A 25,367-nucleotide genomic window follows, 5' to 3' on the forward strand; every position below is an offset into this window, starting at 1 on the left:
TAATTTACACAGGTAAAGTTAAAATGTTTTTCGTTCGTGTTTTTTATTTTAGAACATGAATTTTAGAAACAAAAAAGAAACAAGTTTCAAAATTTTTTAAACCTTAAAATGACACCCAAGTTTTGAACTCTAAGTTAGAGAGTTATCCGATTTGAATTATGGAGTTGATTTAAAATATTGTGTTTTATTAATGTGACCATTTTAAGTTGACTTCTGATGATGATAATGATATTTACCAGTTCAGATCGTCTTGTATTATATTAGTCGAACTTTTTTCAGAATTATTGTACAACTTACTTCAGATTAAAGTTACGCAACATACGCATTCTCTCCATTGATGTAGAGCACAGTCCTTGCGACACAGCATCGCTTCGATTGGCCTCGGATCCCCGCGTAGCTCGTAGCAACGTGAGGCTGTCGTACGGTAGACCGGCTACGGAGCGGACGTCTACGCCGTAGCGCATCCAGAGACCTTGACACGATTTAGCCCCGCCTGATACGAATTAGCATTCGCGTATTTAGCGTATTATCAAATAAAAATTATGACATTTAGCAATTATGAAACTGTAGTTCAATAGTGCTTGTTTTTTTAGTGATTGTGAACTGTACATCGCGGTTTCTTAAGGTGAGTGTTATCAAATATTTGTTTTGTTTAAGAAATCGATTAATATAAGAAGAGGCTTCAAGAGGTTATAATTCTATTGAACGTATTGAAGCAAGTAGACAAAATTATAACATAAAATTTAATTATTTGAAACAATTTCAGACGCTTAGATTTAGATTTTTCAATAATATTTTTCTTAACTAGTATTTATGCTTTTAAGTGACTGTCAATGTTTTTGTTTTCATGGAGTAAACTCCAGTAAGTTAAAGTAAGAAAAAAACATAAATCATTTACGATTCAGAGAAAAAATATCGTTTTAGTTATTTATGTATTCGCAACTAATGTTATATATGCAAAACTCAAAGTTTATTAATTAGTTTTGTAAAATAATAAAACTAGGGTGAATTTTCCGGTACCAAAAATTGCGTGGTATCGGTGGCATTATTGAAATCTTAAATGAACGCGATTTCTTTTTAAAAAGTTCTAGTTTAAATAATTCCATGGAAATGAAGACTTTAAAGGGCCTGTTGAAGTTCACCCATAAGACCTAGTTAAACATTTCTAAATTATTCACATGAATGAGAAATGAACGAACGAATGTAATTAAAAATTCACGGTCAAGTTGTTTTATCGTGCAGGAGTTTGTATGTTGCGTAAATTATTTTATATTTCGTTTGTTTTACTTTGCGGTATGAATTAAAATTTTGCATTAATTTCCTTCCATTTCAAAATTAACTTGAAAATCATTTCAATTGCGTGTATAAATTAATTAATGAACTGTAGTGCTCATTGAATTATATTTACGTGAAAATAATATTATATTATTTATCATAATTAACACGCGTTTTAAATTGTGAAAATATTTTAATTAGTAAATTCAACACGTTAAAAGAAATTTGGGAGTAAATTGTTCTGTATCACTGGGTAATTGAGTTTAAAATAATATTATGATATTATTAAAAAAAACTGTTAGAATGAAACGATAACAGAAGAAACTATAAGGAGATGCTGAGTATTTGTTTGCTTCTTCTCAGAATATGAAGATGTGTTTGGAGTCCTGATAGCTTTAATTTTAAGTTTACCCCAATTTTACTACTACTATGAAAACATTGTTTGACGTCCTCCACGGCCAAGTGGTGGACTATATGACGGAGGTTCTGGGTTCGATCCCCGGCTGGATAGATTGAGGTTTTCTTAATTGGTTCAGGTCTGGCGGGTGAAAGGCTTCGGCTACCCTACTCCTACCCTACCCCAACCCTACCCAACCCCTAACCTACCCCTACCCTACCCCTACCCTACCCCTACTCTACCACTACTCTACCACTACTCTACCCCTACCTTACGTTGAAATTTTTCCTGAATTTTCTTTGCTATAAACCTCACGGAGTCCGAGACCTTTCCAACGAATGCAAAACCGTGGAAATCGGTTCTTGCGTTCTGGAGTTATAGCGTCAGGAAGGAAAACCCGACTTATTTTTATATAATAGATTAATATTGGTTTTGGGGATTATAATACTTACTGGGAGGGTGTGTATAGATTTAGGGGTTATATATTCTGAATATAACGCTTATTCAACCATTTAATTTTTCTTAATCTTATTACGATATGGGCTTGGAAGCACTTACATAAGGATAGGATTTTGAAGCATCCCAATTTTTCATGGAGAGACTATCACACGGATAAAAAATCATAACAATCGGCCTAGCCATTTTTAAATGATGCGCGTTAATAATAATTATGTACTCCACAATTTGTATAGTAATACAGACGAGTATAGAATAATTTGGCTAACTGTACAGACATATAGACGTAATGGGTAAGATATTATCGTCATTTACATAAAATAAAATAAAAAATAAAAATAGCTTTATTTCCTTACAATTACAGACATTTTTTTGAAAATTATTATTAAGGTTTACAAGTTTTATAGATTGTTAGTAGGTTAGTTGATATTATCTAATTTTTATATATTATGTTAGTAATGTTAATTTTTCATTTAATTATTCTTTTTTGTAAGGACTGCATAAAGCAGTGAAAGCCTCCTCCAATTGTAGCCATTGTATTCTGTCTCTGGCTGTTCGTTGCCATGTTTTACCTGCAACCCTGACTATATCGTCACTCCACCTTCTTAATCTACCCCGTTTGCGTTTTGAGTCTCGTGGGTACCAGTTTGTAACAATTTGGGACCATCTATCGTCTGATGTTCTTTGTATGTGGCCTGCCCATTTCCATTTAAGGCGGAGAACATGTCGAGCAGCATCTTTAGCTTGGGTTCTTTTCCTGATGACTTCGTTTTTAAGAAGACTTCGTCTTCGTCATTTACATATTCATTTAAAAATAAATCAATTTCATTTTGACATAAAAACTATGTAATATTTCGCATTCGTGGATTCTATCCGAAATTGCCTTGACTCTCTCGGGATGAGTCTTTTGTTAAATATTTGCATGAGTGATGAAAGAAAATGCAGAAAATGGTTAAAAAATTTAAAACATGTATTCCGTGAATGTTTGTTCCCCGAAATGCTTTAAAAGGGTCAAGGTAGATTCTATTTGCTCACGGAATGTAGTTTTATAATAAAGTGTATTTTATGCTGGAATGTACCGCGAGGGAGATACCGTTGGGGTGAATTTAATTTTGCAAATGTGGATTCTGTTTAGAAAAGACTTCTTTATACAGAATTTCTCTGTTTTAATCTGGGTTGTTTTAATTTAAGTCGTTTTAATAACAATCTTAGGAACAAATAACGTGTATTATTTTTATGATTAGCCGACTTCTTAGCGCTTCTTATATGAAAGAAAGGTAACTTTTTTTTTTACAATTGTGTTAAAACTCTGTCATCCATGTAGTTAAAGCGTTGGGTATTTTTTGTATAAATGATTCGTAACTTATATTATCAATGTCTTGTCTATATTATGCGTATAAATATACCTTATTAAGAGTTTTTAATTTAATTTTTAACCGACTTCCAAAAAGGAGGAGGTTCTACGTTCGACTGTATGTATGTTTTTTTTTTTTTTTTTTTTTTTTTTTTTTTTTTTTTATGTATGTCCAGCGATAATTCCGTCATTTATGGACCGATTTTGAAAATTCTTTTTTTGTTTTGAAGGGTTTGATTCCAGGGTGGTCCCATTTTTTTCATGTCAGGATCTGATGATGGCATCCTGGAGAAATCGAGGGGAACTTTCGAAAATTGTAGGGACGGCTAGTGCGTTTGTTAGTGTTTCCATAAGGTATTTTAAACCATTACAATTTTATGAAGGTCTGGAGTTGGTCTGATGATGGAGCCGATACACAGACGATGGAACTCGTCAACGATTTACGGCAGGTACCTTTTGTTTGGGCTTGATTTATTTGTATTGATGAGAACTTTCCACCTAGATGGGTTGTGACTGTATTAAGGGTCTGATGATGAAGACGAAGGACAGTTAAGAGAACTCCTCAACGGTTCGCAGTAGCTAACTTGTGTTTGGACTTGATAAATTTGTATTGATGAGAACTTTCCACCTAGATGGGTTGTGACTGTATTAGGGGTCTGGTGATGAAGACGAAGGATAGTTAAGGGAACTCTTCGGCGGTTCACAGTAGCTACCTTGTGTTTTGACTTGATAATTTTGTATTGATGAGAACTTTCCACCTGGATAGGTTGTGACTGTATTAGGGGTCTGGTGACGAAGATGAAGGAGAGTTAAGGGAACTCCTCGACGGTTCACAGTAGCTACCTTGTGTTTAGACTTGATTTAATTTTATATTGATGAGAACTATCCAACTATATGGATTGTGACTGCATAGGGGGTCTGGTGATGAAGACGGAGGACAGTCACCTTTCACGTTTTTCTGAATATTCATATTACGTGTAGATAAAGGGGGAGTAAAATTTTGTATATGAGTTAAGGTAGTATTTTTAAAATTGGGATTGTAGGACTTAGATACTTATTATAAAAAAATAACGTTTCAACTAATTGATTATTAATTTTTGTTCACACTCAGTAGGTGTTACTAACACTAAAAATTAAAAAATAAAAATTTTAATAAAAAAAATTCAACCGACTTCCAACTCAAAAATTAACCTAAACTAAAAAGCAAAAAATAACATCTTACCTATGTGCTATCTTCTGATCAGTTTGAAGGCGGTGCCAATCTAGTGTAATGTTTTAATTAAAGCCGTTTCTGATAGAACCACAGAAATTTTGTAATTTAAACGGCTTAAATTAAAACATCACTGGCTTGGCACCGCCTTCAAACTGATCAGAAGGTAGCACATAGGTAAGATGTTATTTTTTGCTTTTTAGTTTAGGTTAATTTTTGAGTTGGAAGTCGGTTGAATTTTTTTTATTAAAATTTTTTATTATTTCATCTGGATTAACATCCAAAATAAAATGAAAATACAAACTTCGTATTTTCACTGAATATAAATAATCGGAAATATTCCAATACTAGTGGACGCCCGCGACTTCGTCCGCGTGGAATTTAGTTTTTCACAAATCCCTCGGGAACCATGGATTTTCCGGGATAAAAAGTAGCTTATGTGTTAATCCATGCTATAATATATCTTAATACTATTTTTTATCCAAATTTCAGCTAATTTGCTTCAGTAGTCGAGGCGTGAAAGAGTAACAAACATTCATATCATCAAAATCATTAGCAAATCTCAGGAAAATATGGATTTTATCGGGATAAAATGTAGCCTATGTGTTAATCCAGAGTGAAATCTATTTCCATTACAAATTTCAGTCAAATCGCTTCAGTAGTAGCGGCGTTAAAGAGTAACAAACATCCAAACAAACAGTCAAACATCCATACAAACTTTCGCGTTTATAATGTTAGTAGGATTATTTTATCCAATGCCCCTCGGGTTCCACCACGTAGTTTCCGCTCCCGTAAGAATAAGCACAAGAATAAACATAGCCAACATTTAATAAACATAGCCAACATTTAATAAACATAGCCAACATTCAATAAACATTCAAAAATAACGTGGCTTTCCTCCGGGTAGAAGAATTTTCAAAATCAGTTCTGTAGAATATTAAATTATTGGTAAATAATCAATAGCTATAATGCAGTTTTCTTCAATTGTCAACGTAATTTTAATGCATCTAGAAATTTTTAAACTTATGCTTATTTATTTTATCAATTCTTTTTTTTATAATCATAATATTATATTTCTAAGTGATTATAATTAATTGAGTTCCGTGATCTCGTCCTCACTTTTGTACCATGTAGTATTCTGTGTTACTGCGCTGTCACAATATTTAAAGCAAAGGCTGTTAAAAAAATATTAATACTACTTTTAAGCTGTAATCATGTTATTCACAGTTTAGTTTGTGATCTGCAGAGGAGCTAAAGAAACACCAGCTCAAACGTCTCAAATCAGACGTCACTAGGTAAATTAGTCCGATCTTCTAAATTATTTATGTAATAAAGACTAGCATTCTAACGTACCTAACAGTTCTATGTCAGTATTTTTTACGTTAGTATCATATTTCATTACAATAACATATTTTTGGTACACCGCAAGTTTACGTAATCAGGGCAAGTTGCGTGATCATTTGGAGAAAAACAAAAGAAAATATATACGGAAGGTCATATCTCGAGAGAAAATTGTTTTTGTAGCACTCCCAACGTTTCTTATTTCATACGAACTGTCTGTTCTTGTATAAAGAGTCTCAATAAAGGAAAATATATTCTTAACGACTTGTTTGTCTAATATATCCGGCTTTCATATTCCTATGGCGGTATTACATATATTTCAGGCCATGAGGGAATTTATTTGAGAGCCTACATTGTTGGTTCGGATCGTTTCTCTTGTAATGTACTTTATCTTGGGTACGTATTTTATTACATTTTTTGTTAGTTATTTCAATTGAAATTATAATAAAATACCATATTATAATACAAATATATTACAATAGTTACAGTAAACTACAAATAATTTTATAGTTCATCATCATCATTATCAACCCATATTCGGCTCACTATGAGCGCGAGTCTTCTCTCAGAATGAGAGATGTTCACACATAGAGAATTGAGAAAATTCTCAGGTATGCAGGTTTCCTCACGATGTTTTTCCTTCACCGTTTGGGACAAGTGATATTTAATTTCATAAAATGTACATAACTGAAAAGTTAGATGTGCATGCCCCGGACCGGATCATATCATTTTGTCATATCCACTGGGCTATCACGCATCAGTTAAGTAAGTTTTATAACATGTAAGTTTTATTAAATTTATTAATATATTTCATGACAAATATGCTTTTAAATTATCAAATGCTTACTCGTATATTAGTGTTTTTCTGAAAACGATAACATTGATGTTTTGAAAAGAACAACTCTTGACGGCCTCCGTGGCGCAGTGGTATGCGCGGTGGATTTACAAGACGGAGGTCCTGGGTTCGATCCCCGGCTGGGCAGATTGAGATTTTCTTAATTTGTCCAGGTCCGGCTGGTGGGAGGCTTCGGCCGTGGTTAGTTACAACCCTACCGGCAAAGACGTACCGCCAAGCGATTTAGCGTTCCGGTACGATGCCGTGTAGAAACCGAAAGGGGTGTGGATTTTCATCCTCTTCCTAACAATTTAGCCCGCTTCCATCTTAGATTGCATCATCACTTACCATCAGGTGAAATTGTAGTCAAGGGCTAACTTGTAAAGAATAAAAAAAAAAAAAAACAACTCTTGATTTTATCGCCGATACTTTTTAAAAGGGCGTGTAAAAAAAGCTAAAGAAACTTACTTGAACTTGAAATAAATATATCTGAATGTTTATTAACTAAAATGTATTAGCTAACAGGAAATAGAACTATATGAAGCTCTAAGTAAAAATGTGTAGCAAATCTTTTATTAAAACCCGACTCCCTGGGCGTAAGTCTTTTGACCCAAAGTAAAAAATTCACGATCGTCCGGAAACAAACTTCCACCGATAAAGATAGAAGTTGTAAGAAAGGCCTTTGTTTGGTCTGACCCTAAGTAAGTTTGTAAGTTTTGTTTTCCTTTCCTTACCCATTTAGAATAATAATGATGTGTACTTAGTTAGTGTAAACTAAATTTTATACCGAACTAGCAAACGCCCGAAACAGTATGCTTTGTTTTTATATACATAATATATTGCCATATTTTTTTTATTTAGATAAAATACAATAAGGAAGTTAAACTAACTTATTCTTACAACTAACAGAGCCGTGATAGTCCAGTAGATACGACCTCTGCCTCCGATTCCGGAGGGTGTGGGTTCGAATCCGGTCCGGGGCATGCACCTCCAACTTTTCAGTTGTGTGCATTTTAAGAAATTAAATATTACGTGTCTCAACCGGTGAAGGAAAACGTCGTGAGGAAACCTGCATACCAGAGAATTTTCTCAATTCTCTGCGTGTGTGAAGTCTGCCAATCCGCATTGGGCCAACGTGGTGGACTATTAGCCTAACCCCTCTCATTCTGAGAGGAGACTCGAGCTCAGCAGTGAGCCAAATATGGGTTGATAATGATGATTCTAATAACTATATAATAATGTCCACGTGGAATGGTAGCAAGAATACTGGCTGCATTTCCACGCTAGAAAACTATGCTGATTCTTTGCACAAAAAATGAGCCAGACCTGTCACCAGTCGATGCAACGTGGTATATATCATATTGCTATTGATGAAAACCACATTAAAACCCAATGCGTTAAGAGATTTAAGAACTATATATCATTATAATCAACTATAAAATCATTATAATCACCTATACTTTTGTATTGTAGATTGTGTCAATAAGTTATTAATAAGTTCGTATTTACCTTGTTTTGAAATTAGATTTCTTATTAGACTACACTGATAACTATAATTGTACTAACGGACCCGGCCAACTTTCGCTTTGACCCCTGCCCTACCCCTACCCTACCCTGACTCTATCCCAACGCTACCCCTAATCTACCCCTATTTATTATACCTGGTAATTTTAATTTTAAGATTTCAACTAATTATTGTCAACCATTAACATTATCTAATAATATTATTACCTGACGTTTCAAAGTACTAATTTAAGCGTGATTGAAATAAATGAATTTTGTTTTGATTTGATTTATTAATTTTGTCGTTACCCTGATTTTATAAAGCCTAGACCCGTAGATACAATGGATCCTATCATTCTTAGTTATATTATAGCGTTATAATACATAAACCAATTTAAAATAATATGCGATGGAAATAACGTGAAAATTTAATGAAATTATGGAACTATTTTATATTACTCACTAATGAACATAATTATCGTCTATTGTTTCAAAATACATTCATTTGATAACGTTATTTATAAAAATGCAGATGTATTTTATATTTACAACATATAAAGAGTTACGGCATATATAAATTAAAATATTATATGTTTGTTATGTAAATTCTGAAATTTATTTACCTAATTTATTATACTTATTATTTTTCTAAGTCTTATGAACAAGTACAATTCCCTTTTCCTCGTTGAGTGTTCGGAAAACCTTTGCTTCCATTGTACTACTACTACAACTGTAGTAGACCAAAATGATCCAGTATGTTGACCACGTGGCTGTGCTACTGAGACTGTACCTTTGCTGAGATGTCCAAACTTAGGTAAAAGAAGGTTTTTGAATTAGCTAAACATATTTAAAGATGGCACAAAGTTGTTCAAACTCATCGTGAACTCATAATTTCTTTATAAAATAAATATATAATTTATTTTAACTATTGTAAGCTGATAGTAAAATATTAATTCACATACTCAAAACTAAAGCTCTAAACGAGGGTTCTACCCTCTATTCTGAAAGGAAAGCAAAATTCAGAAACCACCTCAGAAATAATATCCTTCATAAAAAATCACACAAAACGGTCGACGGACAATAATAACACAAATAAACAAAAACGTAACGAAAAAAAATTTGGAAGTCCGTAAAAAATCCGCAAATTATTTGAATTAATTGTTGGAAAGTTGAAAAGTTCAAGTAGGATCTCTCGGAAGCCTAAAATATTCCGTTTTAAAGGCCCTTGCGTTAGCTGTGATAATATAATGAAATAAATTCCCCATTCTGTTTTCATAACGCCAACATAGGTATTAAATGAGTTAAAGCTTTTTGGGTATGCTGCGAAATTTTTAAAGGCTTTTTTGAAAATATTTATTTTATGTGGGAAAAGCTTTCGGTTTCGCGTGATGTTTTCCAACGGAATATCGGTATGGTTTTTCTTTATGAACATTGTTTAATTCTGTTTTGTGTATTAAATTTCCGTTTTAGGAGGATTTACTAGTTCAATTAGTTTTTATCTATACTATCCATACTAATATTATAAAGCTGAAGAGTTTGTTTGTTTGATTGAACGCGCTAATCTCAGGAACTACTGGTGCGATTTAAAAATTATTTCAGTGTTAGATAGCCCATTTATCGAGGAAGGCTATAGGCCACATTTTATCCCCGTATTCTTACGCGAAGGGAAACTGAGTGGCGTCTACTAGCGAATGATAATATTATTCAGAAAATGTAGATATGATATTCAAAGAGGTAATAATAATGTGTATGATAAATTTAATTATACACAGGTATACCTACCTGCATTAAATATTATTTTTTAAAATAATAACCAACAAAAAGTTTTTTTTTTAAATACCTATTCGTATTATATTGAAAGAACTAACAGTAAAATGTTCTTTAAACGAATTTTAATAATTTGTACTCAAAAGAAAAAGATTAGAATACATAACAAGATTATAATTATATGATAAATTCCAGCTCTATTCACCCTCTCCTATGAAATAATAGGCCAGATCAACTAAAATAGGCTCTTAATAGTGAATTATTACAAAAAAACTTCTCAATATTACATCATAGCTACAGAATACTTAAGTGTTTACAATTACATTATTCCAACAAAGAAAATGGCCAACATAAAACCTCAGCCACGACTTAGGAACGGCCCTCAAAGGGAACAAAAGCACTTAATTAATCTTTTTTAAGGACACAAAAGCGGATGAAGGGAATACGCAATGTACTGAGCACAAAAATCGCGGGCGGTTTCGAGCGCCACTAAATTATTTCCCAGTGGTACTTGTCAATATAAGCCTACTTATTGGGAAATATGATCTGATGTTAGGGGACTTTCATATTGCTTTATGTATATTATTATGTTATTGTTTCTCTCAATGAGTTCAAAGACGGCCTCCGTGGCGCAGTGGTATGCGCGGTGGATTTACAAAACGGAGGGCCTGGGTTCGATCCCCGGCTGGGCCGATTGAGATTTTCTTAATTGGTCCAGGTCTGGCTGGTGGGAGGCTTCGGCCGTGGCTAGTTACCACCCTACCGACAAAGACGTACCGCCAAGCGATTTAGCGTTCCGGTAAGATGTCGTGTACAAACCGAAAAGGGGTGTGGTTTTTCATCCTCCTCCTAACGAGTTAGTCCGCTTCCATCTTAGACAGCATCATCACTTACTATCAGGTGAGATTGTAGTCAAGGGCTAACTTGTAAAGAATAAAAAAAAAAGGTTGGAAATAAAATGCATTAATGAAATGTGTACTAAATAAAATAATTATAAGAAATTCATACCATCTAATTGTTCACCCAGAGGCAAGGTACGCAATACGTTGGCATTATTACCTCTCTGGATGGCAAGGCTTATAAGAGCCAAATAACCTTTGGGCCAAATAAGAGCCAGCTTTTGGGTCACCTTACGCATGGGTAAATGTGTTTTAAACCAACCGAAGGTGAAACGCGCTTGCCTAGAAGATGCCTATTCAGTTACTCTCTTGTCAAAGGTGTCGACTGCTCCGGTTGTAAAAACTAGGAAGCACTGACTTCGGGAGAGAGTTTCATACCCTAGCCATACGTATAACGAACGAAGAAGCAAATCGCTTCATACGAGTTAAAGAGATGTCAATGAAGTTTCCAATAATTACAATAAATACAAGGTAAACAATATGATAAAAAATAATTATATCACAAAACATTATTGCATAAAATCACTAATGCGACTGGCAGCGTGACGGTACTACGCTGCCTCAAAAACTACTGTGCTCCAGTCATCAAATACCCTCTTATTTATACCAACACTGATACCTACCCTCTACAATAACATAAATAACGAATGTTAATACCACCTGTAATCGAGGAACTTGTAACATTATCTATACTAATATTATAAAGCTGAAGAGTTTGTTTGTTTGTTTGTTTGATTGAACGCGCTAATCTCAGGAACTACTGGTCCGATTTGAAAAATTCTTTCAGTGTTAGATAGCCCATTTATCGAGGAAGGCTATAGGCTATATATTATCCCCATATTCTTACGGGGACAGGAACCACGCGGGTGATACCGCGCGGCGTCAGCTAGTTCCATATAAAAAGAAACAATTTGGCTGCCTTACTTGAAAAATAACATTTTTTCATTTTTAATTTTGTCGCCTTTTACTTGCACCGCAGTTTGGAGCGTGTCTTGCTAACAATGGCGCTAGATAGCAAACAATTACTGCGTTTCCGTACACGGACCCTAATCTGGGTCATCATTTGTACTGTATTATTCCCGTGCTGTAACATAACCGTCGAATTTGCTGGATCAGGGGTTGTTCGCCTTTTGTTTGAGCGAAGTATAGCTTGAGTGTTGCGCCTCTAATGAGTTACTGCCGGTTCTTTTCAAAGAGGCTCTTAATGGAATCGATTATGTCTGTTATCTGTTCCTTCTTTAGTCTAGTGTTTGGTTGTGGATCAGGATCGTGGTTAAGGTACTGGGTTCATCTATATCACTTGTCGTATTATATAGCTGACCGCGCAAGGATCAAGTGAAAGGCGCTCGGCATAGCAGTCAAGGCCGTTATGGTTGCACCCACAGTTTAATTTTTACTGTTGTTTCATAAAACCACATAATGCTTTTTTAATCAGTCCAATGGATAGTGTAAAACTGTTTCTAAGAACACATTAAGACAGTTCTGCAAACCTATTTACTATTATGGCGTTTATTGTCAACCTATTAAAATAAACATCAAATCAATTATATAATGATTTATTTATTTTGCTATCATCCGCGATAGCAAAATAAATAAATCATTATATAATCATGATGAACTTCCGCAAAGTAACGCCTGCTTCTATCCAATCAAATCAATTGACAAAATGTCATTTATCTACGGTGTGATATCCACCAGCAAGCACTGGATGACATTTGTTACATAGAATCTCAATTTCGTATATGTCAACTAGCATACGTCAAAGATAGTGAATTAGCCTGCTGGTAAATTATGAAATCTTCTAATAGCGATCGTTACATTGTCAAAATATTTTCATGGTAAGTCTGCCAACCTACAGTGCGATACTCAGACCAATTATAGAAGGACCTGTATCGCACTCATAGTCACGAACAAAATTGTCTGTCATTTCCTGAAGAAAACGAGCTTAGATTTGGTATATATCTTATACTAAGCTAGAAGTTTTTGCCCGTTTTTTACACAATTCAATTACACAGAAAGGTATTTTTACGGAGCTCTTTAACCGACGAACACGATTACAACTATTTAACATCGATACTATAGAGACAGTTTCTATAATCGCATTAGATCGTTGATCATATACTTTGACAGAAAAGTAACGACTAGCGAGACAGGTCCTATACAATAATTGGTCTGAGGTGCGATATGATGGGTCTATGCTCCAAGCCTCCTATCCTAAAGCCGCAAGGTTCAGTACGGCTTTTGTTTGAGCGAAATTTAGCGTGAGTATTACACCTCTTATGAGTTATTGTCAGTTGCCCTTCTTTTCGAAGAGACTCTAAATGGAATCGATTATGATATCCGTTCCTTCATTAATCTAGTGTTTGAATTTGGCGTTCCAGTACGATGGCGCGTAGAAACCCTTAGCATATTATGAGTAGCGTAAACCGTTAACCCGCTTCCATCTTACATTGCATCGTCACTTAACATAAGATGAGATAAAAAAAATATAAGACTATCCGCAATTAAAAGAAGCTAATATAGTACCTGAATACGTAACAAAGGAATCCCTATGGTCGAAGTAGCAAAGGGTCGACCCACTAACCTGTAACTTGTCAACTAATTGTAGCATCTACTAACGACTCTCTTGGTGTCATTTCTCCCGGCCTTATCTTGCTAAAGTCTTAGCCGCACTTTTACAAGACCTAGTTTCTAGTCTTTGTGAGGCATATACTGACAGTACATAATTGAATGAATGAGATATAATAGGACAATACACAGATTGCCTAATTAGCAGAAAAAACCTTAGGTACTTACAGCTTATATACGAGTATAAACAGAACTTTACTAGCTAGCTAGATATGTAGGTATAGATAATACAATAAGATAAGTTAAAGAAAGATGCTCTTTGACTTTGCTTTTCTCAATTTCTGTTGATAAAAATATAAAATTCTAAAAGCAACTGAGGTAGAAATTCCGCTATAAATTCTAATATAAAATATACCACGCTATTTTAAAGAGCTTCCTTTTTGTTCTGCTATCTCGATGCAAGAAAGCTTTTCTTTGAAGCTCTACGTTATTATTGCGGGCTATTGGGAATTATTTATGTAGATTAGACGAAGTTTTTATTATGCAATTTTGAGGTGGACTCGGAACGATAAAGAATATGGTTGTTTTAGTCCATCCATTGTATAGGGCTGAAAAACAAATCATGAGTAGATCATCATGACTAGTACCAAAAAGCTTGATTACGATTTTCATTTTTGATTACCGTCTAATCGACATAGTGTTTTATCCCTGATACTCCCTGTTAACATCTGCCATTATTCTATTTATTTATTTTATATTATTTATTTATTTTAACTTTGTTTATTTGAATGTATTCATATTAGCTGTGACGTCACACGGATCTCAGCTGAAAATCAGCGCCGTGTATTATGCTTGTATGTAGTGCACGGCATATGCTGAGCTGTATACCTTTTTCTTTTTAAGGGTTACAGACAGACATGCTGTCATAAGGATAAGGTATTTTTCGACTGTCTGTAACTTTTAGATATGAATAAATTTATTTTCTTTCTTCTTTCTTTCTTTCTATTCATTATCATTATCATTAACATCGGATAGTGGTTGTTAATGAATTTAACATTATCAATTTGCATTGGATTGCTTGCATTGGAGCAGTGTGGTGAGTCTAAGCTCCATATCCCCCCTCTTAAAAGGACGAAGGCCTGATCCTTAGTCAGAGGTGATGATGATGATGAATAACCTCCTGTAAACTACTACAATCGAGAATTTACGTAATGTAAATTCATGGAAAAAGCTTTATCATAAAAAGCTTCTCCGGTTTTTTGGGGTACTCGTACATTAGGCACCTTTTTAGTTACTGGTTACGCTTGTAGTCTAACATTGTTTAGATGTACACTTCAAAACGATTCGTCACAGTGTAACACTGAACTCGATTGTACACTGGAGTGGTTTCATCCATGTAAGGAGCTATCCTTCACATGACAGTATTAGCAGTTACTTCATTATGTACGACCACTTTAGCTTAGTTTCTCATGTACACAATGACGACCTCTTACAATTAGCAATGCGTTTCTTTATAACCGGAAGGTCCAGGGTTCGAATACGAGCGCCGATAAATTTTTGGCGTTATCATCATCATATCAGCCGTTGGACTTTCAGGACATAGGCCTTTTAGGGACTCTAAACATCACGATCTTGAGCCGCCTGCATCCAGCGAATGCCTGCGACTCGCTTGATGTCGTCCGTCCACCAGCTGGTGGGGGGTCGACCAACACTACGTTTTCTAGTGCGAGGTCGCCATTCCAGCACCTTGGGACCCCAATGTCCATCGGCTCTTCGAAATATGTGCCCCACCCATTGCCACTTCAGCTTCGCGATGACGTTATGCTTTCATTAAACGTACCTACCTAGTGTAATATATACCATGTGCTTCAGAAAGTAGGTATGTGAATTAGGCTAAAATATTTACTATCTAACCGATCTCATTAATATCCCTTGCCTGGATAATTCAACAAAAATTTGTCTACTGATAAATAAGCGAACCGAATCATAATTTGATTAGGCGCTAAGCAATCACTTTCAGAAGCTTCCTAGAAGCAGAAAGCGTGAAGCGAAAATTTCCATTGGATTTCATTTAACTGCCAAGGATAACCTTACACCGCACGGTAGAATATGACCCTTCCGCTCCTTGATTAAATCGGCCTTTGGAAACCTTTTAATAGAAATTAATACTAAATACAACATGTTTTAGTCTAAGAGGTAAGGATTTCAATGTAGACAACAGTAATTACAAATTAACATTGCACAATTAAATTTCAAAATTCAAAATTCATTTATTTCAAGTAGGCTCAGTTTACAAGCACTTTTGACACGTCAGTTGACTATTTGTAAAGATTCTACCACCGATTCGGAAGCCAGGTTCTGCTGAGAAAAAAACGGCAAGAAAAAATAGACAGTATTATAATTTACAATTTTTTTTTGACATTTATTGGTGTAATTGATTTTATAAAATTTTACAATAATATTAAAACTACGTACCTATCTATAACTACATATTATAAAAATTAAAAAGGAAATATACTGAATTTCAATTATATCTAAAGACTCAGACATTTACAATTGATGACAACTTGGGTTTTTTAGGTGACACCTTGAACTTCATCTAATATACCTAAGGGACGGTCGCATACACTCGTATTCATTTGGAATGTACATTATTGCAAGGGTTTACATTCGTTACGTACGCGCGGAATTTGTTCCGATTGGAAAAAAACGTGCATGACTGTGCATCATTTAATGTATTTTATATTGTTTTCATGCAATCCGTTTCCGGAAAACGAATATGGAAAATAAGTGAATGCAGCCAGCCTTATATTTCGAACTAGCGGACGCCCGCGACTTTATCCGCGTGGAATTTTGTTTTTCACAAATCCCTCGGGGACCATGAATTTTTCAGAGATAAAAAGTAGCCTATGCGTTAATCAATACTATCTCTACTTTGAATTTCAGGTGATTCGATTCAGTAATCGCGGCGTGAATGAGTAACAAACATTCATACCATCAAAAGCATCAGTTATTTGCAAATCTCGGGAAACCATAGATTTTTTTTGGGACAAAGAGTGTTAATCCAGAGTAAAATCTTTTTCCATACCAAATTTCAGCCAAATCGGTTCAGTAGTTGTGAGTCGTCATCAACCCATATTCGGCTCACTGCTGAGCTCGAGTCTCCTCTCAGAATGAGAGGGGTTAGGCCAATAGTCCACCACGCTGGCCCAATGCGGATTCGCAGACTTCACACACGCAGACAATGAAGATAATTCTCTGGTATACAGGTTTCCTCACGATGTTTTCCTTCACCGATTGAGACACGTGATATTTAATTTCTTAAAATGCACACAACTGAAAAGTTGGAGGTGCATGCCCCGGACCGGATTCGAACCCACACCCTCCGGAATCGGAGGCAGAGGTCATATCCACTGGGCTATCACTGCTTAGTTGTGAGTGAGTTGTGTTAAAGAGTAACAAACATCCAAACATACAAACTTTCGCGTTTATAATAGTACGAAGTAGGATTGTGTCCTGTCATGTTGTCATTGTCATCATGGATTTAAGACATTTTCAATAGCAGTGCGCTGTTGAATGTTAAGTGGTGTTTACACACGCAAGCTTGGGTTTACGCAAAGCCGTCGGTAGTCCAAAGTAAGGATAAATCATTATCACGCTCTCAGCCTATTGTATTGTTATGGATTAATTGGGACGGAAAACCGATTTGGGTCGGTTTTACGTGCACATAGGCACGTAAAACGTAGCTTTGATGTCGCTTTGGTGATCACTGGAACAAAAGGGTATAACTAATATTAGAGGATATTTTCAGAATACCTATATATTTTATTTATTTATATAAAATTCAAATGTCCTTGAGGATACCTGGATATTTGAAGACAAAACGCACCAAATGAGCGCCGACTCCTATTGAGCCTCCACAAGACTATGACGTAACACATTATTGTCTTAGGACTGATCGCAGATTGACCGTTTATTGAACGGCGAAAGAAGACAAAAAATCCCTTAACTGAACCAATAGTGTGCAAAGGCAGTCTTGTCGTATTTTACATACGTACATGTATAAATATGCATTCCATTTTAATAGTTTTCAATATCAATAAATGGATGAACGTTGCAGACGTTGCTTGGAGTATTTCCAGCTATTCATATTAGCGTGATCGAATCAGAAAAGAGGCAATCTGAAGAGAAACTGTTAATGATGATGATGATGCCCATTTACGCGAGGTAGCTTGCATACTAGCGTGAAATGTAATAGGTGTATAAGAGTCATTCCAGACTAGCGTATTATGTAGCGCGAAAATGGTCGTTTCAGCATACGCGCTTACACGCGCGCTACATTACGTGCTTCGAAAAACCGGACTCACGTAAAGGGGTATGCACTAATGTATTTCAGCGTGTTCGCTCGAACCGATGGTGTAGTGACAGTATCTCTGAGAGGTGTCTCTCGCGGCTCGCGCTTAAACGAGCTTAGAAGCGCGTCAACGCTCGTACGAGTTGAACATATGCCAAAAGGCGCGCCCCGTTTTTGGAAGCGCATGTAAGCGCTTCCAAAAGCGGGGACGTCATACGCGCGTATAAAACGCTAGTCTGACTAAGCGCGTATGCTAAAATGCCCGTCTACTGGCGGAAAAAAACGCTAGTCTGAAACCGTACCGTGCAGTATCATGATACTTATATTTACCAAAATGTATGTGAATAAAAAAGCCAATACACAATTATCCCTCGAAGATTTTAATCAGCCGATCCCATAGATCTGAAAACGCTATAGGGCCTAATGCTACACGATTCTCCACTTTGAAATTACTCACGTTCTCACATAGCACGCCCTCACACGAACTTACACGTGTTCAGAATACGAGATTGCGAATGAAGGAGTTAAAACTCTTAATTATAACATGTTCACGTACAATAAGGGATGAAGACAAAGTCGCAAACGTGAAACGGCGATATTAGAATTTTCGAAACTAACTTCTGGTTAGGCATGTTTAAAGCAGATAAAAGTTTCTTTGTTAATCTACAGAGATGATTTATATAGATTTATTTCCATACTAAAACATTATAATGCATACAATTTCTTAACTTAAATAGTAAATATCAATTGAAATAAATTTAATTAATGTATTTAGAAGAGTTGCTATTGTTGTCTTCATTGCTTGCATTGATTGGAACCCCTTTTGGGTAAAAGCCTTCTTCATCGTCCAGATTTCTCTGTCCTTAGCTTTGCTTATCCATTCGTTACCTGCTATCACTTGTATTTTCTCTATCCTTACCGTTTTTTTGGATCTTCGAATTAAAGAATTATAGTTTTTTAATTCTTCTTTTTTTAGTTATTTCTTTCTATGATTTTATTTTTATCTAACCCATATTCAAACCATGTTTAATATTATTATCCGTATATAGAACGCCATAATTCATCAATAACTTCTGAAACGACGCCTTTTTAAGTCGCATTTCTCTTATATTTTCTTGCTCTATAGTCAACTCTTCATCACAAACTTTAAAAGATTTGTCATAAAATGATAAAGTTTAGTTTCCTATTATCGTTCTGGAACAACGTAAATGGTGTGGAAATAACGACTTTTGCGTTACACGTTGAAGGATATTAAGATAAAAGTTTTACTGTTCAAGTAGGTATTAGAATCCTACTTTCCAGTGACTTTATTTACGTGGAATTTATGGTTTTTCATCCTAGTTTTAAAGGCTAAAAGTCTCCTTACGCTACAATTTTACAATTGAGTTAGTTAAAACACGAGGTATACTGTTGAAAACACATTATTTCTTTCATATTCCATGTTATTTTATCCCCTAAATATTATTCACAAATGTTAATCTATGACGATACACATCGAGTTCCATGAAAATAACGAAAAATATACATTGCCGCTAACTTTTTAAATGAATATTCCCTTTATCAAAACCCTTTTACCCTTTGGGTGCGAAAAAAATAATTTTCCTTCTTTGTTTTCCCAAAAACTTCCAACAAACCAGTCCCTTAGGCGAAAGCCAAACGAGATCCCACTTAAAAGTGGTAAAATTAAAAAATACGCCTACAGTTACTTGTAATTTAAATTAACCCCTGTCCAATATTTCTTATAAATTATAATTAATTAATGATAAACAGTGATTTGTTCATTCATAATGGACGTCCTTACAATTTATTTTTAATCCGACCCTTTTACTGATGGATCTATAGTATAACTGAATTGAAATTTCGGATCATTGAAATCGTTTTATAAAGTTAAATTTAAATCGTAAGGGGATTTTACCCTTTTTGTTTTAATTAATATAAATAATTAATTATTTAATTATTAAATAATTATTTATTTATCGTTATTTAACAAACATCTAAATGATATAAATTATAATAAGTTAATTAAGTACTTATTGATTATAAAGTCAGATTTACATTAATCTTACGGATACTGATTTTTCCGAAACAGACACTTTTATTGATTGGCTTTGTGTAATCTAGACGAGGTAGAGATAAATGAAATTGTTTTTAACAATCCATTAAAGTAGTCAGAGGCTTTTAATTCTTTTTAAGTTTAGTCATTTATTCGCATTTGATTGAGAAATTTGCTTGACAAAGTGAAAGTCAACAAAGGCTTAATAAATAATTGATTCATTTTAAATTTCCCGTGAAAAATCGACGAATATATACGTGGCAATAATCTACGTAAACCTAATAATAGCCCTAAATAATATTTGCCATATTTTTAAATATCATATCTTCCAACTATCCGGAAATTACTGTGTTACAAGAGGCTAAGACAATACTTCAGCGGGCAAGGATCGAACCATCGTGTCTCGGTGATTAGTCCTAGCCCTTTTCTGTGGAGCTATACCTCAATTATCTTAGTCCTTCGGGGAGAAAAGCAAAATAATTCTATTATTCATTTTACATGTGATAGCCCAATGGATCACCTCTGCCTCCGATTCCGGAGGGCGTAGGTTCGAATCCGATCCGGGCATGCAACTTTTCAATTGTGTGCATTTTAAGAAATTAAATATCACGTATCTCAGACGGTGAAGGAAAAACATCGTAAGGAAACCTGCATACCAGAGAATTTTCATAATTCTCTGCGTGTGTGAAGTTTGCCAATCCACATTGGGCCAGCGTGGTAAACTATTGGCCTACCCCTCCCATTCTGTAAGGAAACTCGAGCTCAGTAGTGAGCCGAATATGGATTGATAATAAAGATGATTCATTTTACATAATTAACATCCGCAAAGTAAGGTCTGATTATATTCGGTAAATTAATAAGTTAAACAAGACTAAATAGTCTTAATAAGCAATTTGATTTAGAAGTTTGTTTTGAAATATTATATGAAATGACCCTGACCACTTCCTGGGCCACGAAAGTACACCCGCTTGAGATTTTAAATAATTACCTACAAACATTAGTTCTATGCGTCAAAATTCGGCTGACAACTCCAATTTATTATGCTGAAAACAAAACTTGGCTATGTGAACTTAATTTTTTACGCTATAAATAACATATGTGATATGCATGTGTTCTAAAGTTAATTAATCACCACCGCATATCATTTATATGACAGAACCTTGGCCATGTTGTCGACGTTTAGGATATTGTCCATCAGCTAATAACCTCGTATTAAAATTGCGTTGCATCATAAAATCAAGCTGGTTTTATGATTTGATTATGATGATTTGATGACTTAGAAAATTAGTTACTTTGAAAATTAGTTAATTATTAATTATATTATTATTACCTGAACTTGAACAAAAAATATTTAAGCACTACATCACTATCATACAGTTACACTATTGGACTTAGAATGATGTATGAAGAAGATTCATGTCTACAATTGTTCACTTAATTTTTTTCTACATTTGCTAAAACCTTATGGTGATCAATAATATGGATATTATTAATATTAAAAAAAATTAAAGGTTTTAATAAAGCCAAAAATTGGAATCTTTACTGGCATACCATTGCCAGAAAAGACGGAGATAATCTGGAAAAATTAGTTATTACTGGCAAGGTGGAAGGAAAAAGATCGCGGAGGCGCAGCCCGATGCATTGGTCCGACCAGGTCCGCACTACACTCGAGTCCACAGTTTATGATGCTCTTCGCGTAGCCGGAGATAGGAAAGAATGGCATACCATCCTAAAGACAAGGATTAGAGATGGAGGTGGTCACGACCCTCACACATGAGGAATACGACTCACGGAGGAGGACTGGCATGCGCTGCATAAAACAAGTTTGTGCGCAGCGTAGTTCAATCTTTAATAAATAAAATCTATGACAAAAGAAATTTCTTTCTCTATTAATTTTAATTAGACCATGTTTTCTGCATAAACTTTAAACTGACTACCATAAAGGAGATGGTTACGTTAAAATTTACGTTATTTTTTATAAGTTTTAATTTTTTAAACGTAATACGCTTAACTCTGACGCTTGAAAGATGTAGTCGCTCCAAGAGGTTCGTGGCCTTAGTGTTACAACATTGTTATCACGTCAAAACTTTCACCATTTACAATCCTGAACGCAAAAGCTTTTACGAAATATTATGAAATTATGACGTGAACGTTCTGATCTGATAATCATCTTTATCAGTCTATTTTAACGGGCTACTGCAAGGTCAGACCTCCCTCTTTTAGGAGATATGGAGCTTAAACCCACCTCGCTGCTCCAATGCAACCCGCATCGGGCTAAGGTGATTTTTTATTAAATTCTTCGACGATCTAATAATGCTTTTTTTTAATTAATATTTGCCCTATCTTTTAAATCAATATTCTCATTCCCCTCCAACTAGTCGGGAAAGACTGTGCTAGGAGTGGGTACCACAATAGACCAACGGGGCGGGGATCGAACCACCACCCCTCAATGATGAGTTCGACCGCTCTTATCGTTGAGCTCTTACCTCTATTTACCCCCGTATTCTCATGAAAATGCGAGCTACGCGAGTAAAACTGCGGGGGAAGGGGGGGTTGCCAGTCTATACTAATATTTTAAAGAGGTAGGTAATAAAGGTACTCCCTGGATCTACTGAACCGATTTTGAAATTTTTTTCCACTAGAAAACCACGTTAATTGCGAGTGTCAAAGGCTATATTTTATTCCCGTATTCTAACGGAACTTTTTTTTTTATTCTTTACAAGTTAGCCCTTGATTACAATCTCACCTTATGGTAAGTGATGATGCAGTCTAAGATGGAAGCGGGCTAACTTGTTAGGAGGAGGATGAAAATCCACACCCCTTTCGGTTTCTACACGGCATCGTACCGGAACGCTAAATCGCTTGGCGGTACGTCTTTGCCGGTGGGGTGGTAACTAGCCACGGCCGAAGCCTCCAGTCAAAACTATGCGAGTGAAACCGCGTGGGGTCTGCTAAGTGATAACGAAATTGGTATCAAGTAAATGTCCGGTGATGGAATGTCTCTCATTATTTAATCCAGACAAAGCGAAGCTAATTGAAAGCTAACGTCCACATGGATTTATTTTTAATTAGACGTGACCAATTTCGTCGGATCAACGAATTTTGATTGGAGATCGCTGAAATGGAATCGAGTTAAGCTTCAATATAAATGATTTGATACTATACAATTGTTATAATTGTGAACCGAAATCGGCCTATTCACTAATTTGGTTTTTATTAACAACCTACTAAAATTGACATTAAATCTATTGGGAAATGTCATCTACCTATTGTATGACTTTATGATATTATCCACCAGTAGACACCGGATGACATTTGTTATATAGAATCTCAATTTCGTAAATGTCAACTAGAATACGTCAAAGCACGTGATAGCCTAGTGGATATGACCTCTGCTTTCGATTCGGAGGGCGTAGGTTCGAATCCGGTCCGGGGGGATACAATCCAATCTTTTAGTGATGTGCATTTTAAGAAATTAAATATCACATGTCTCAAACTGTGAAGGAAAACATCGTGAGGTAACCTGCATACCAGAGAATTTTCTTAATTCTCTGCGTGTGTGAAGTCTGCCAATTCGCATTAGGCCAGCAAGGTGGACTATGGCCTAACCCTTATCATTCTCTGAGGAGAATCGCGCTCAACAGTGAGCCGAATATGGGTTGATAATGATTACACCAAAATCATACATCAATTGAAAAACAGGGAGGTTGTACCTACGCGGTTTAAGACATGGTGTTTGAAAGTTCTTTACAGAGAATATCTAGCAGTGGACGTCTATCCGACTGACAATGATGACGGTGCTAAATAACTAATCGATCTAACTTTAAGCTTTGTTACAATGATTATGGTTAAGAACCACACAAAACTAAACGAAACACGCGAACAAAGTCGCAAGAGTCTAATATAGCGAGCGAGCTAATATAAACATAAATGTTTTGGTATGACAAACTTCGTCTGTTTCGCAGAAAATAATAAAATAACGTGAACCTTTTCAGATGACACTCTGGGGTACAGTCTGAAGATAAACTTTGAGCATTGAAAAGTTGTCGGGAAAAGCTCCAACTAAATGTGACTTAGAGTAGAGACGTTTAAATGTCCCTATTATTTAAAAGGGGCGGCTAGCTGAAATTGGATGTCCATGTGGATTTATTTTTAATTAGAAATGACCTTCTCCTTGAATGGTGATTTCATTTTGAATTAAAAAAAAAACATTTTTAAAATTAGGAATTTAAACACTGATGGTTGTTTTAAAGCTGGATGTGTCCATGTTATTTGTAGGGTTTCTAATTGTTTTATCAAGATTATAAACTGATGGGTGGTCAATGGAATTTGACGTCTGCGTGGTGGGTGGGTTGTAGTTACCCTGCTTTTTGCATCCACAGTTGTGGGTTCTATTCTCACAACTGAAGTATTTGTGAGTTAAGCATGGGTGTTTTCCAGTGTCTGGGTATGTTTATGCAATAGATGTATAAGTATTTATTTGTAGTATATAAATATACATAATTAAATCAGCTCAGCCTATACGAGTAGGTACACTTAATTTGGGGCTAAGTAGTGTTGTGTGTTTTGTTTTAAAAAAAAGGGTGTGAAGCTATTATTAGCATAGGATTTTTTATCAACTTATTGTAGTATTAATGCAGTATTTATTTTTCTTTAGAAAAAAATAAAAATAAAAGAATAAATAAATAAAAAATGTCTTCACGTTGAGCTGGAACCGAACTTTGGTTTAGTAAGTTTTACCCTTAGTTTTAATAGAGTCGTTAGGATAACGTCGAAATTTTTTAACTTAATGCACGGCTTGGGTATTAGGTTTATTTTCGTAACGGAATTTCATGATTCGGTCGCCGCTATGTAATAGCTTGCAAATATAAATACCTTACGTTACGTTATCAACCCATATTCCTCTCAGAATGACAGGGGTTAGGCCAATAGTCCACCACCCAACGCAGATTGGCTGACTGACAACGCAGATAATTAAGAAAATTCTCTGGTATGCAGGTTTCCTCACGATGTTTTCCTTCACACACCTTGTTTCAGAGACACGTGATATTAAATTTCTTAAAATGCACACAACTAAATAGTTAGAGGTGCATGACCCGGACCGGATTCAAACCCACATCCTCCGGAACCGGAGGCAGAGGTCATATCCACTGGGCTATCACAGCTCTTACTAGTTAGTAAGAGCTGTGATACTAAATAAATGTAACTAAATATATTTCAATTTGAATCCAATGCTTAGCGGGATCCATAGTAAAACTTAGCTAGGGTCGGTCATCCAGATATTGTGGATAAAACTCACAAAATCATATAATCGTATTACTGATGTAGGCACGAGACCCAATGACGTGATACATG

General features: G+C 35.3%; 1 protein-coding gene across 1 annotated transcript in view; it reads left to right on the forward strand.

Annotated features, from left to right (window-relative positions):
• Positions 1 to 432: 432 nt before the first annotated feature.
• The window catches only part of LOC112048003 (C3 and PZP-like alpha-2-macroglobulin domain-containing protein 8), a 242,446-nt gene continuing 217,511 nt past the window's right edge, over positions 433 to 25,367 (forward strand). Inside the window, exon 1 of the mRNA XM_052883732.1 lies at positions 433 to 625. The gene's annotated coding sequence lies outside the window, so the exon portion shown is untranslated. The remainder of the gene's footprint in view (positions 626 to 25,367) is intronic.

Source organism: Bicyclus anynana, chromosome 10 (genome assembly GCF_947172395.1).
Source record: "Bicyclus anynana chromosome 10, ilBicAnyn1.1, whole genome shotgun sequence".
NCBI lineage: Eukaryota > Metazoa > Arthropoda > Insecta > Lepidoptera > Nymphalidae > Bicyclus > Bicyclus anynana.